This window comes from Halichoerus grypus, chromosome 2 (genome assembly GCF_964656455.1).
Source record: "Halichoerus grypus chromosome 2, mHalGry1.hap1.1, whole genome shotgun sequence".
Classification (NCBI taxonomy): Eukaryota; Metazoa; Chordata; class Mammalia; order Carnivora; family Phocidae; genus Halichoerus; species Halichoerus grypus.
Genome location: NC_135713.1, coordinates 25,409,647 through 25,424,687, shown reverse-complemented (window position 1 = coordinate 25,424,687; position 15,041 = coordinate 25,409,647). Strand labels below are relative to the sequence as shown.

Genomic DNA, 15,041 nt, shown 5'->3' with positions numbered 1-15,041 from the left:
GCCTACTATAGCCAAGAATATATATAAAGTTTTATTTATCCAACACACATTTATCAAGCACCCACTATGTGCCAGGCACTGCACGAGGTACTTTGCCATTATCATTCATCCTAAAAAGCACTTTCCAAAGTAGGAATAATTATTCTATTTTATAATGAAGAATTATAGGGTCAACAAGGTTGAATAAGCTGCTGGAGATTATGGGAGTGAGTCACCATTCAAACCCTGCACGGCCTGCCTGACTCAGACTGCTGCAGGCTGGGGAAGAATGCAACAGTTCTTACCCCTCTCCTGTTCATGCAGCATCAGGCTAGATGACCACTTTTCAAAAATGAAACACTTACTGTATAATTCCTTTTATATGATGTTCCAAAACAGGCAAAAAAAAAAATCTATGGGGATCTAGGTCAGGTTACCCTTGGGGAATATCACTTGGGAGCAAGTATGAAGGCATCTGCTAGGATGCTGAATATGTCTTGGTCTGGAGGTGGTTACACAGGTGTACACAGATGTATGATTTCACTTAGTATTTGTGCATTTCACAGTACATAAAATACACTTCAATGGGAACAATGAAAAAGTAAAAAATATTTAAATTAATTTGTTTAAAAAAAAAATGGAAAGTACTCACCAACCACTCTTCCAGCATGGTTGCTTGCTAGCCTAGAGCTTGTACACCCAAAGGAAGTTTGGGGAGCTCCCCCACCAACACTATGGCCAGTTGACCAAAGTTCCCCTGAGGCCAATGGGTGCCCTAGGGCATTGTGGGGGGTATCTGGTTGTACTGAACTCATATAACTGGGGTAACTAGAGGATCACTGGGCTGCCCCAGCCCGGAGAGCCATGAATGTGGCTCTCCCTGGAAATCCGGTGCTGGCTGAGAAGAGATGGGGTTCAGAGCACTGGTTGTAGCCATCTGACTCCCAACCTCCCCTCTTCCTTCTCCACAACAGAGTTACAACTCTCTTTACTCAAATGCAAGACACTACCCAAAGGTCCTTTCCTAGTTTATTCACTCATTCAATAAACATGTGTCCAGCACCTACTATATGATGGCACTACTCTGAGCGCTGGGAATTCAGGAATAAACAAGATTGATAGGGCCGCTGTAAACACATGAAACAGACCATAAATAAGCAAAGAGTTAGATAGAGATGATAATTTCAGATAAGAAAAACAGGATGATGCCATACAGAGTGTTGGGTGAGGATAATTTAGATATGATTAGGGATGAAATGGAACTATTTAGACAGGGACCTGAATGAAAAGGGACAGCTGGGCTAAAAATTCTGGTGCTGGAGGTTTCTTTCTTTTTTTTTTTTTTAAGATTTATTTATTTATTCGAGAGAGAGAGAATGCATGTAGGAGCATGAGCCCAGGAGTCAGAGGGGCAGAGGGAGAGGGAAAGAGAATCTCAAGCAGTCTCCACACTGAGCATAGAGCCAGATGCAGGGCTCAATCTCATGACCTTGAGATCATGACCTGAGCCAAAACCAGGAGTCAGGCCGCTCAACTGACTGAGACACCCAGGCACCCCGGTGCTGGGAGTTTCAAGCAGACCAAAGGCCCTAAGGTCCAGATGAGTCTGAAGATCAAAACGTTCTCTTGATGTAGAAGTCCATCAGAGACAAGGGCCTACAACAGGTATGGCCCGGCCAGCAGCTCCCCAGGCTCGGTGCCAGGGCTGCCCCAGTCCTAGGACAGGCTGGCTCTGCAGAGCTGCCGGGGCCCGGTTGTCGCCTTTCTCCAAGATCCAAGACAGCACCTCTGCCTTTTCCTCCTTCCTCATCACTGCTAATCAACACCAAGGAATCCCACAGCTTCCCTCCAGCGGTGTGTGTGTGCAGAGAAATGGATCTGTGTTAGCCAGGGGTTTGTTTTTTGAGGTACCAATCTACATGAAAGAGTGCAAGGCTCTGTACAACCATCAAATGACGGCTACCACCACAAATACTATAAAATCCCGCAGATAGCTGGGCCTCCGGATTGGAATAAACTGGGAACATTTTGAAGAGAAAGACAGCCTTAGCAGGGATGAGAAAGAACATGTGGACTGGGAAAAGAGGAACACTCTGCAAGGTGGGACCACAAAAGGAGTAATGCACATTGAGAAGCTATGAGTGTCAATCCTATTGGAGTAGAGTTGGCACAGAGGAAGAGTAAGCAATTCTTTGGAAAAGTAGGATGAAGCCAGATGGTAAAGGGCCCTAAATGAAGTCCAAGGAGTTTGGATTATCCCATATGAAAAAGAAGACAGTGAAGTGTGGAAGATTTTTGAGCCAGGGCAGTTAAAATGGGAATGTCTGGGGTGATATGAACATGGGGCTAAAGAAGGAAGAAAGAAGAGCTAGAGGCTGGAAACACTGTAGAGGAGGTTTCTCTGATTGCTAAAATAAGAAGTGATACATTTCTAGAATATCAAAGTGACTGTCATATGGACTCGGCCCCAGCTGAGCTCTCTGTGCACATGTCTGGGTCCAACAGAGAGACCACTAGGAGTAATAAGGAGAAGAAAGATCCGTTCTGAACTTAAACCCACTGGGTCCAAGCAACTCTGTTGTAAAACCCATTTGCCTGCATTACATGCAGAGGAAACACAGTCGACTTTCCTTCTTTGCCGCTGATTACGGCACCACTGTGGAATTGTGTGGGCTCAAGGTGACCACCAAAAATAAACTCCTAGGCCTCAATGTACAACAAGAGAGGACACAGTACCCAGGAGAGAGAGGAGGCCACGACCCCAGCAGAGCAACGCTTGGTGAGAAACAGTACTCCGCAGAGACCACCAGGCCCTGGGTCGATCTTACTCCCTGTAAGTAGGAGAACAGAGACGTGCATTCTCATGGCCGCCATAGCAGAGAACAGAGATGGTGCAGAATCCCAAAATATGAAGAAGAACAGCAGGTAGAAGAATGGTAAGGGAATTGGCAAAGTAGATGCGGAATCCTACAGAAGCTCAGAATTGCAGGCCTAAGATGCCATGGAAGGGTCGGGGGTGCAGGATGGGCATGAGAAAAGTGGGGAATGGTGGGGACTCTATATGGAGCAAGATCAGTGGTTCCCACCCACCCCGTCTCACAGGAGGGAGTCATATCTTCTCTGGAGAAACTGGAGGGAGGACGGCATGTGTGCAAGCCTTGAGGAACAAACTGAATTGAGAAGCTGCGTCGAAGTCTGAACACTCATGCATAACAACCCTCCCCAGACCCTTCCCCTTCTAGGATTATTTGACTTTTAAAAGATTAAATGTAGACAAAAACACAAGTTAATTCCTTAAAATATATATTTTGTGGGGCACCTGGGTGGCTCAGTGGGTTAAGTGTCCGACTCTTGATTTCAGCTCAGGTCGTGATCTCAGGGTCGTGAGATCGAGCCCCACATGGGGCTCACTGCTGCGCGTGGAGCCTGCTTAAGATTCTCTCTCTCCCTCTGCCCTTCCCCTACCCCTCATAAACATGTGTGCATGTGCTTTCTCAAAATAAAATAAAAATAAATAAGTATATAAATAAATAAATCACTATATACATATATAGTGTATATATATACATATATATGTATACATATATATATAGTGTGTGTGTGTTTGCATGTGTATGAAACTCTAATCATAATGAAATAAAAGTAGCTATGTAAATAAACACTGACACAGCCCACTGACACGGGGAGGGTGGGTGGTCACTTGTTCCCCTCTCTCTCACATGCACCTACCTAACAAAATTGTAGGAGAGGCAAGAGTTCACCTCCACCCTCTTGGGGTCTTCACTGACTCTGAGAATTAAACTGGCAGAAGACAGATGAAGAGGAGAAAAGCGTACAAATGTATTTAATGTAAGTTTTGCATGGCACGGCAGCTCTCATAAGGAAATGAAGACTCAAAGTAATTGCAAAACCTCCAGGCCTTTCTATTAGGTTGAAGTAGACGTAACTGCGGAAAAGTAACTCCGTTAAGTGGGGAGGCTAAAGAAAGATAAGAATTATTTGAACAAGGCCTATTTGTACAGAATTCTCTCAGTCTCAACTTCCTGTCTTGATGATAAGAACGTTACTTTCCTTCTGGTTTGGGAAAGACATCTTCCATATGGGGGGTTTTATCTTCTGCATTTAGGAAGAAAAAGGGGATAGTCAGAGTGCCCTTCTTGTACTGGCTCGGTTTTTTTTTTAAGTGCTTTTAGCTCAAAATAATTTTGATGTCAATTTCGAGGCATATTTTGGGATGACATAGTTTGGTCTCCTTCAAAATCGTGCTTAATATTCTAGGTAAACCAACCACCAATAAATAAATACAGCGTCCTCTGCGTCTCCATCCTCTCCCCCTTTAACAAAAGTTTTCATTCAGTTTTTGTGTCACTGAGGGAACTGGGCAATACGCCTGCAACGGGTTTGGGTTTCGATTCTCTGAGCTTTGGGAGGAGGAGAACTGTGAAAGAAGTATGAATTTTTAGAAGCAGGGAAATGTGAGGCTTTGCATGCAAATGCAGTTGGCTGTTTTGTTGGGTTTTGATATTTGGGGAAACTGTTAGCAAATCCTTGAAAATAAGTGATTTCCATCCTTTAAAAAATATATATATAATTCAAAAAGTTAACAAAAATAAGTGTTTACATTTAAGTGGAAGAGGAGGGAAGTTTTTTTGTTTTAATTTACAGCAATACAAGACTGCAGTTGCTTTCAAATAATAGGAGGGAGGTGAATTCATGTGCCTTTGTACAGGATAGGGTGGGGAATTGCTCCTTTTTAAAAAAATTTATTTATTTTAAGTAATCTCTATATCCAACGTGGGGCTCAAACTCACAATCCCCGAGATCAAGAGTCACAAGCTCGTCCGACTGAGACAGCCAGGCGCCCTGGGAATTGCTCCTTTTATAGGAAAAATCCTAGAGGGAACCTTTGGATGTGAATGGACCCCATTCCCTACTCCAGGTCTTGCTCTGGAAGAAGCAGATGATACAAAATGAGCTTTTGGAGTGTCTGTAGGTAGACCAGAAAGGGACATGGTTTGGGGAGCAGACATAGAAAAGAAGAGAAAGAGTGAGGGAAACAGTTCGGTTGCGCTGGATGACCAGAGCTTGAGGAAGAGACAGGTAGGGAGAAAAACCTAGAGCCCTGGAGGGGTGGGGAGGACTGTTCAGTGGTTCCCTGCATGCACTGCACTGCGAACACCTCCAGGTTCTTCCAAAACTTCAGAAAAAGATATGTTCGGGCAGCAGGATATAATTTTGAAATGCTACCCAGTACAGTTCCTGTTCCCAGCACTTCCCACTTTCTGATCCTTATCGTTTCCCTAACTTCCCACTTTCCCAGCTACAGCATTCCACCAGGAGAAGGATGTTAGAGCAGAGCACAGGGCTCGCGTTCTTGGCTTTTGACTTTTAAAATCTTAGTAATCCAAGCATAAATTATAGATTTAAAACAATATGTCATGAGTCAAATCCTGTTCTTTCTGTCCCTACCCAAACCCCTGGAGATGTTCTCCAGACTAGGGAAAGGGAGAGTCAGAGAGGAATGAGATAAAAGTTCTCTTTAGTGTCTTTGAGAAGTTCCCCTGTGCCCTGTCCTCAGACCAGCCCTGGGGGATGATCTCCAGAGAGTTTGAGGATCTGAGAGCGAAGCAAACCAGTGACTAGCTAGCCAGGTGGGCAAGCTTCCAGAGGTCCTCTGTACCCCACAGGGTATAGATAAAGATGTCTGTGTGCCGAGGATGGCAGCCTCACTCATTTCTGGGACCCACCAAGGTGCCGCAGGACTCCTTGCCAAGAGTAGCCCAGATGTGGCGCTGGCAACCAGCAGATCTGGGCTTGCAGTCAAGGCAAGGAGATCTCATCAGCCATGATCTGGATAGACTGGACAGAACAAAGGACATCTCAACAAATACCAGTGTGAAGAAGCAAGAAAGACAAGAACCGGACATGACCAACTCTTAACCGAAGACCTGCATGGGCTGAAGAGGGGAAATAGGCTAGAACCCCCACCACCACCCTTGATGCTCTGACAGCATATAAGCCCACCCCACCTGTGCCCAGAATTTAGAATGGGAGAAAGAAGGAAGGGGAGAAATCATGAGTTTAACCTAAAATTGGCTAAGATGAAGTTTCTGCCACTAGACGGAACAAATGGTGATTGTTAAATACAATGATAGAAAGATCAAGAAAGTCACATTTCTCCTGAGCCTGAGTTTGTAGCACAAGAGCTGTACGTGTAACATACAAAGAAGAGGGGACAAGAAATAAAGGAAGAGGAGCAGAGTCACGTGCCAGGGACAGGGTGCGCACCGAGGGAGGTCCAGAGCCCCTGGTCAAGAGCATCTAGGCTGAAATAGGGAAGCAGACCGGAATGATTAGACCATAATTCTCTCCAGAAGATTTTTGGACAACTTAGCGAGACTACTGGAGATCCTCCAGCAAATAAAGTGACAGCAACCACCATTCCATTTGCATATTAAAGTGTCAGTGGTTTGGGGCACCTAGAGGTCTTGGAAACACCTAGGAGAGGGCATCTGATGAGAAAAGAAGTGCAAGCAAGCCCGGGGATGCTGGAGAGTTGGGAAGGGAGACGGTGCAATGTAACGGGGTGGTGCACCCTCTCCTTACGAGGAGACACTGGAAGCATCTATCCTCGCAGGATATGAGCCACATCCCTCAGATGTCGACAAGTGAGAAAAAGCTAAGGGAGAGAAGTCATGCTTCACAGGCTTTGAGGAAGATGGAGAAAGTAGTTTCTCTTCTCCCTTTCCCACCCTGCTAAGAGTCTGGAAAGTTAGGTCTAAGGACAGAGAGGGAAGGAACCAGTCAGAATATTCACTCAGTGTTATGTGAGCCTGGCTTCAGTGAGAAGTAACATCAGATCAAAGAGCCAACAGCAATCAAAAGCAAAGAGCAAAATTCCTCTGTGGACAGCTGGAGACCAAAGTGGACAAACTGATAGGAATGTAGGGAGAGAGGGAGGGTTGTGTTTGCTCCTGAATGTGCAGGGCTATGCCCTACTCACCAGAATTTTCTTCTACCAAACAAGCTGCAACAGGCTTTTTTTTTTTCTATTTATCTGCTGAAATTAGCTTTCATAGTAGAACATTAAAAAGTTAATAATTTATAGTTCCCAAAGTTTAATACTTCTTCTCACTCAAGTAATTATAAATAAATATGAATTATATGTAAGGTCATATGCAATGAGTAACGGGAATGTATTTAAGGAAGCTATTTAAATACAAACTACTAAACATTTTTCCCCTAGGGTGACTTTTCTGAACTTGGTAGTAGAGCTATTCTTAGATCAAACTTTCATTAGAAATTCTATGTCACCTTTTATAGAAGAATGCATTTTATAATAGCAAAAATATACATGCCATTTTTACTAGGTGAATAGCATAACTCCTCTTACTATCTATACCTGGCTTATTGAATGCTCTGTAAAATAGTGTGATTAGTTTCTAGTAAATATGCCATAACTTACATCCGAATGAATGTTTTTCCCTTCAGAAGTCATCTTCTTAGAAGCTGTACGATTATCACAAAGACTCTGACATTGGTCAGAGTTAACTTCCAGAACTCCATTTTAAGAATAGCTGTCAGAGCTTAAAGCACAGTCTTTTATATGTCCCTGGTAACAGGAAATACTTAGCTTTTGAGGTCAATTTCTATTTGTAAAGAGCAAAAGAAGTCTCAGGTCCATGATTATATGAGTCATTAAAACATTCATAAAATGATATCTTTATATGGATCACTCACTAGCCCTGGTGGCAACTCAAAAAGAAAAAGAAGAAGAAGAAGAAGAAAAAGAATTGGAGTGTAAATGTGGTATTGCTGTATGAACAAGTACATAACCTCCCAAGGAGACTACCGTGGAGGACAGTCCATTTAGGTGTTGTATTGCTTAGTCAAACTTCTGGAGTGCTCTATACTTAACATGCATCCTATGTTGCTAGGTCTGTGATAATCAATGAAACCAATATGAAAATCCAATCCAAGCATTCTCCTCTTTAGCTGGGGCCCAACAATAAGCTTTACTTAGCTGGTTGACCATCACACCCCCAGGGAGACTGTGCACAGCATGAGCTCTATCAGGCAACAGGGTAGGCATAGTGATTGAACAGACAATCAAATACCGTCATGGTCTCTGCTGAAGCAAGAACCCCACCTGCCAACAGCCCTACAAAGCCACTTAAACAGAGACCACAGGGCTGAGTGATGCCTGCATTGAGAAACCCAAATAATCCAATGCGGTAATACCTCAGTACTGGAGTTCAAGATATCTATGAAGCTATCCAGGATAGCTATGAAGGATAGGGACCATCACAGAAACCTACAGACCAGGGGCAACATGACAATGCCACTTTATCTCATTCAGAACTATGATCTTTTCACATCACTCTATCTTTAGTAATTACATGTCAAAGCAGTTTCTTACTTTCAGTTTCAAACACGTAACTATGATTGAGGAACCAACACAGGTATATAGATTCTGGTATCTCTCTCTGTTTGTTGAAAGATCTACTTTTTGGTAACACCTTATGTGGACATCCTTGTCCCTCAGTGGCTTCTGCTAGGTTGTTAGGCCTGGACTGCAAGCATTAAGTAGTTCTGTTCTTTCACGGTGGTGAAAGACTTTATATTCCTTAATATGACAATGCTGAATTTAGAAAGTCACTTAGAAGTATATCTAACTATGTCAGACTGGGACAAAGAGCCAAATCGGGGCACCTGGCTGGCTCAGTCAATAGAGCATGCAACTCTTGATCCCCAGGTTGTGGGTTCAAGCCCCACGTCAGGTGTAGAGATTGCTGAAAAATAAAATCTTAAAAAAAAAAAAAAAAAGAACCAAATAAGGAAAACAGGGACCTAAACACAGAGGGACATAGCAAGGTGAAGAAATCAGCACCATCGTCTTTATTTTAATTATTTTTAATGAAAAACATGAATGAATAATTTTAAACGATTTAAAATTTAAATGATTTAAAAGTCATTGGTAAGTGATTTCTTCCCAAATATTTTTTTTCAACTTATTCTCTAAAAGAACTTCAACTCTTATAACCATTAAGCAAATTCAACAACTCTGCTGTTTTACTTCTCTGCTTTTTCTTGTTTTTTAGCCGTTGCTCAAAATTTACCTTTAAAGAAACTTCTGGAGACCCCTTATCCCATTATATTCTGCAAAAGTATATTCTCAGATTACTAATGTCTCTGCTCGAAAGATCTAGATCTTTTTTTAAAACAAGATATGTCTGGGGCACCTGGGTGGCTCAGTGGGTTAAGCGTCCGCCTTCAGCTCAGGTCATGATCCCAGCGTCCTGGAATCGAGCCCCGCATCGGGCTCCCTGCTCAGTGGGGAGTCTGCTTCTCCCTCTCCTGCTCCCCTTGCTTGTGCTCTCTCTCTCTGAAATAAGTAAACAAAAATCTTTTTTAAAAATTTTAAAAATAAAATGAGATATGTCTTCTATGAAATCAAACGTCTTCTCCAGTATAGTTTTGTAATAAAACTTGCCTGTTTTAAACACTCTACACAAATTTACATTTATTCAGGTCATTTATGTAATTTTTATCAATTCTTTGGTATTCTGACCCAAGGCTGGTTTAGTGGTTTACTCCTAGTACCTGTGAATGTGCCCTCATTTGGAAATAGGGTCTTTGCACAAATAATCAAGTTAAGATGAGATCATACTAAATTAGAGTGGGCTGTAAATGCAATAACTGGTGTCTTTCTAAGAGGAAAGAGATTTGGCTACAGAGACATGGAGAAGAGAGCCATGTGACGACCTAGGCAGAGACTGGAATGAAGTGTCTCCAAGCCAACGGCCACCACCTCGCTGGAAGGCCCAGAAGCTAGGAAAGGGTGAGGAGCTATTCTTCCGTGAAGCCGTCAGAGGTAGCACGGTGCCTCTGACACCTTGATTTTGGACTTCTGGTTCCAGAACTGTGAGAGAATAAATTTCAGTTGCTTCAAGCCAGCCAGTCATTTGTTAAGGCAACCTGGGGACGCCAGCCTCACAGAGCTGGTGAGTAGAGGTGCTGGAGTTTGATTTCAGTTGCCTGCATCCCAAATATCAAGCATAACCCATAGTCCATGCTTTCAACAGTGGTTTTGGTGGCCATCTGACTCCCCAACCTACTCAGGCTTGCTCCAGACTTCATAAGCCAATAGAAGTGTTAGGCCGGCTGAATTCAAGGTAAGAGCTACAGGTCCCCAAACTCTGTGTTATTGTCACTCAGGATTGATACATGGGGAGCTGTACAGAGTAATAGAAAGAATGCTAAAGAGTCAAGTCCAGAGACCAACAGTGATATCAACCAGAATAGTGCTGGGGCAAGTCATTTCACCTCTCTGGGCCTCAGGTTCCTGCTCTGCCAGCAGTCCAACTAAATATTCCCTGTGATTCCAGACAACTGTGTAAACAGCTGGCGGGACCCACCACAGGCTATTTTGATATTTTGATTTCACTTTTGTTGCTTTGTTTAGTCTGCAAGTTTTATCTTGATTATTCATTTTTTTTAAATGCTTTGGTCACATTCACATTTAAAAGTTTCTCTCTTGTATCTGTCTGTTCATTCCTAGGCATCAGAAATTAAAATAATGAAACTATTTTGATTTTATCCCAGTGGCACAGCATTTCTTGTTCCTTCTGAGGTGACAGCTCGTAACTTTTAAGGAAGGACCCGAGCCGGAACAATGCGCTGGTAACCACAGCAGGTGCAACGGCAGGGCTGTTTCGAAATCAGAGCAATGAACCGTCTCCAAAATAAATATAGTATAGTGATTAGCTATTGAAACCATCCACCATGCCGAGGAATGTAAATACTGAAGTGGGTTGTTTTCCAGGATGACCTTTCTTTAAGAATGTAAAGCAGGCAAAAATGCATCTGCTTCTACAGCTGTGCCCGCCCCGAATCAGGCAAACTCTCCCGGTGACACGTCCTGTCCAATCTGACAGGTGTGGAACATAGACATTCTTAGCTACGAAGGACTATTTTCACTTTGACTTGCCCTTCGTTGTGTGTGCCCAAAAGAGTGCTATTTATAAAATGCTCTGGGGGCACCTGGGTGGCTCAGTCGTTAAGCATCTGCCTTCAGCTCAGGTCATGATCCCAGGGTCCTGGGATCGAACCCCACATCGGGCTCCCTGCTCCGCGGGAAGCCTGCTTCTCCCTCTCCCATTCCCCGTGCTTATGTTCCCTCTCTCGCTGTGTCTCTCTCTGTCAAATAAATAAATTTAAATAAATAAATAATAAATAAATAAAATAAAATGCTCTGAAATAAAAGATTAAATACAATTGAGCTTTCGAGGCACCCTCCTAAACACTGGTTCTGTTTCTTCTCTTGAGGCTCCAGGAGCTGCAGTGGCTGCCACCGGGAAGAGGAAGAAGAAGGTTATTGCCTGGGAGAAGAACACAGCAACCCGCGCTCTTCCTTCTAGTCTCCCCTGTGATTCTCTCCCAGACCTGGACGTGGAGGTCCCCATAGGCTCACAGCCTCACAAAGTCTTCCTTATGTCTTCCTAAATACACAGCCAGGATTGTTACCAACATTAGATTGTTGTTCTTATTTCCATCTTTTTTATTATTCTGGTGTGGGAGAATCTGATTTCCTGAGCTTCAGCGTGAGATGTCTGTGATTACATGTAACACACAAATGCGCACGCACATTAAATTGGGTTATTGATTGTCGTTGAATAAACAAGGAATGTTTCTTTAACTCTATAGGACATGCCAATAAAATTAATAAATACTGAGTGAGTCCTCTCAGCAAGGTAGTCTCAACAAAGTTTATTCTTTCAAAAGATAATTGATTCCAATTATGAAATGAATAAAGTCACGGGGATAAAAGGCACAGCATAGGGACACAGTCAGTGGTATTCTAATAGCCTTGTATGGTGACAGATGGGAGCTACACCTGTGTTGAGCATAGCATAGGATCTAGAGTTATCGAATCACTATGTTGTACACCTGAAACTAATGTGACATTGTGCGTCCACTACACTTCAATTAAAAGCAAGTAAATAAATAATAATATTAAAGAAAAAAGATGACTGATTCCAGAGCTAGCACTTAAAAGATGATTAAAGTGACTGCTAATTGGATATGAGGTTTCTTTTGGGGTGGTGAAAATGTTCTGGAATTAGTGGTGATTGTTGTACAACTTTGTGAATACACTAAATCCCACTGACCCACTGAATGGTACACTTTAAAAGGGGGAGTTTTAAAAAAGAAATTTTTTTTTTGGCCCCTGGATGGCTGAGTCAGTTAAGCATCTGACTTCAGCTCAGGTCACGATCTCAGGGTCCTGGGATCGAGTCCTGTGTCGGGCTCTCTGCTCTGCGGGGAGTCTGCTTCTCCCTCTCCCTCTGTGTGCTCTCTCTCTTTCAAATAAATAAATAAAATCTTCTAAAAAATAAATAAATAAAAATAAATTTTTTAATTTAAATTCAATTAGCCAACATATAGTACTCATTAGTTTCAGATGTAATGTTCAATAATTTATCAGTTGCATATAAAACCCAGTGCTCATCATATCACATACCCTACTTAATGTCCATCACCCAGTTACCCCATCCCACCTCCCCTCCAGCAACCCTGTTTGTTTCCTATAGTTAGGAGTCTCTCATGGCTTTTCTCTCTCTCTGACGTCCCATTTAGTTTTCCCTCCCTTCCCCTCTGGTCCTCTGTGCTGTTTCTTAAATTCCACATATGAGCGAAACCGTATGATAATTGTCTTTCTCTGATTGACTTATTTCACTTAGCATAATCCCCTCCAGTTCCAACCACGTCAATGTAAATGTAAGTTTCATTAAAAGGGTGAATTTTATGGTATGTGAATTGTATCTCAATTTCTTTAAAGATAGTTAAAGAGTAGCTAGTATGTGCCAGAGATCCTGCGCTAGGCACTAGCCCTTTGAGCCACCTACTACGTGTTAGAGCCTTTCCTGAGTCCTTTGCATCCATCCTCTTATTTAATCTGGATAACCTCCCTAGAGAGAGGAAGTATTAGTACCCCATTTTGCAGCTGAGGAAATGGATTTAGAGTCTCTTGCTTAAAATCACACATGTAAAACTGAGAGTTGCTGGAGGGGAGGAGCCTGGGGGGAGAGGGTAACTGGGTGATGGACATTAAGGAGGGCACGTGATGTAATAAGCACTGGGTGGTATATAAGACTGATGAATCACTGACCTCTACCTCTGAAACCAATAATACATTATACGTTAATCGAATTTAAATAAAAATTTAAAAAATAAAATAAAATAAAATCACACATGTAAAATTAGGCAGAATCATATGAAACTGCCATTTTGTAGGCTATTTTTGTGTTCAAACATCATCAGTTTCTTACAGCTCAATCTGATGAGTAGCTATATCTGCCCAAGTTCTTTTTTTTTTTTTTTTTAAAGATTTTATTTATTTATTTGTCAGAGAGACAGAACACAAGCAGGGGGAGAGGCAGGCAGAGGGAGAAGCAGGCTCCCCGCCGAGCAAGGAGCCCGATGCGGGACTCGATCCCAGGACCCTGGGATCATGACCTGAGCCGAAGGCAGCCGCTTAACCGACTGAGCCACCCAGGCGTCCCTCTGCCCAAGTTCTTAACTGTGCACATGGGAAAACCACTCCGGGGAGACTAGGCAGTAAAGAACTATGAGATGGTGAGAGCCTAGTTCCCTGAATGACAATGCACACCAGAAAGGGCTTCCTGTGAACAACAAATAAGCTTCTATTGCACAAAGCCACAGCGAACTTGAGTTTTGTCTGCTATAACACTGGCACCACTCATCCTAACAAATATCCCAGGGCTGTGGAACGCCAGAGACTGTGTTCCTACCCGCTGGTAATTTGCCTCCCTCAAGAAGTTTAGAGCCTGGTTATAGATATGTGTTCAATGGACTAGAATATACCAGAATCAAAGATAGAAATGGCTAAGTTCCACAGAGTGGAACAAATGATAAATCACAGGGTTAATGTAACAGAGGACTCAAGAAACCAGTGGCTTAGCCTTTCAGCCAGATCCGCCATCTTCCAGGAATGCCCCAAGATGACCAACAAGAAGAAAAGAGGAAGGGTTCCGGCTATATGTTCTCTAGGCCTTCTGGAAAACATCGAGTTGTTCCTTTAGCCACATACATGCAAATTTATGAGAAAGGTGATATTGTGGACATCAAGGGAATGAGCACTGTTCAAAAAGGAATGCCCCACAAACGTTACCATGGCAAAACTGGAAGAGTCTACAATGGTTCCCAGCGTGCTGTTGGCATTGCTGTAAACAAACAAGTGAAGGGCAGGAGCCTTGCCAAGAGAATTGATGTACGTAGTGAGCATATTAAGCACTCTAAGAGCAAAGAGAGTTTGCTGAAGCGTCTGAAGGAAAATGAACAGAAAAAGAAGGAAGCCAAAGAGAAGGTACTTGGGTTCAACTGAAGGGCCAGGCTGCTCCACCCAAGAAGTAGGCTCTGTGAGAAGCAACAGAAAGGAGCCTGAGCTGCTGGAACACATTCCCTATGAATTTATGGCATGATTAGTGCAAAAAAATAAATAAATAAAAGACCTCTAGACTGTAAAATATTTCCCTTATTTGAGAAATGTGGTGCCTCCTCCCCCAAAGAAATATTTAAAGCAAGAACAAACAAAAAACAGTGGCTTCCCCAAAGAAAGGGCTTATTCGTCCCACAAAGTAAGAAGCCCGGAAGTGTGCAGAGCAGGGCTGGAACCCTGTTTCCAGGATTCCGTTAGGGACCCCAGATATGCCTACCTTTCCATTCCACCATCCTTAGCATGTGGGCTTCTGAGAAAAAAGGGTAAGTCAAAAGACGAAGAAGGTGCATGCCAGTCAGAATTAATCTCCTTTTAAAGAGCTTCCTCTGAAGCCCCTCCCAGAAATGACCACAAGGCAGGAACTGTCAGTGGCTACGGTAGCTTCAGAGGAGAGCGTGAAATGTGAGTAAGATCGTCACACTTACCCCCGTACAAAATCGGAGTTCTGTTGGTAATGGAAAGTGGAAAAAGAACATTAGGTCACACGGTCTGCCTCACACAGGAAGAAAGGTCAAAAAACCTGAGCAGACAAAACATTGGC

At 43.0% G+C, this 15,041-nt stretch overlaps 1 long non-coding RNA gene across 1 annotated transcript; it reads right to left on the bottom strand.

Annotated features, from left to right (window-relative positions):
* Positions 1-8,876: 8,876 nt before the first annotated feature.
* Positions 8,877-14,831, bottom strand: LOC144381064 (uncharacterized). The gene is made up of 3 exons (XR_013445508.1): positions 14,718-14,831; positions 10,966-11,178; positions 8,877-9,360 (listed from the first exon to the last, which is right to left on the bottom strand). It is a non-coding gene; the product is annotated as an uncharacterized LOC144381064 (long non-coding RNA).
* Positions 14,832-15,041: the final 210 nt, after the last annotated feature.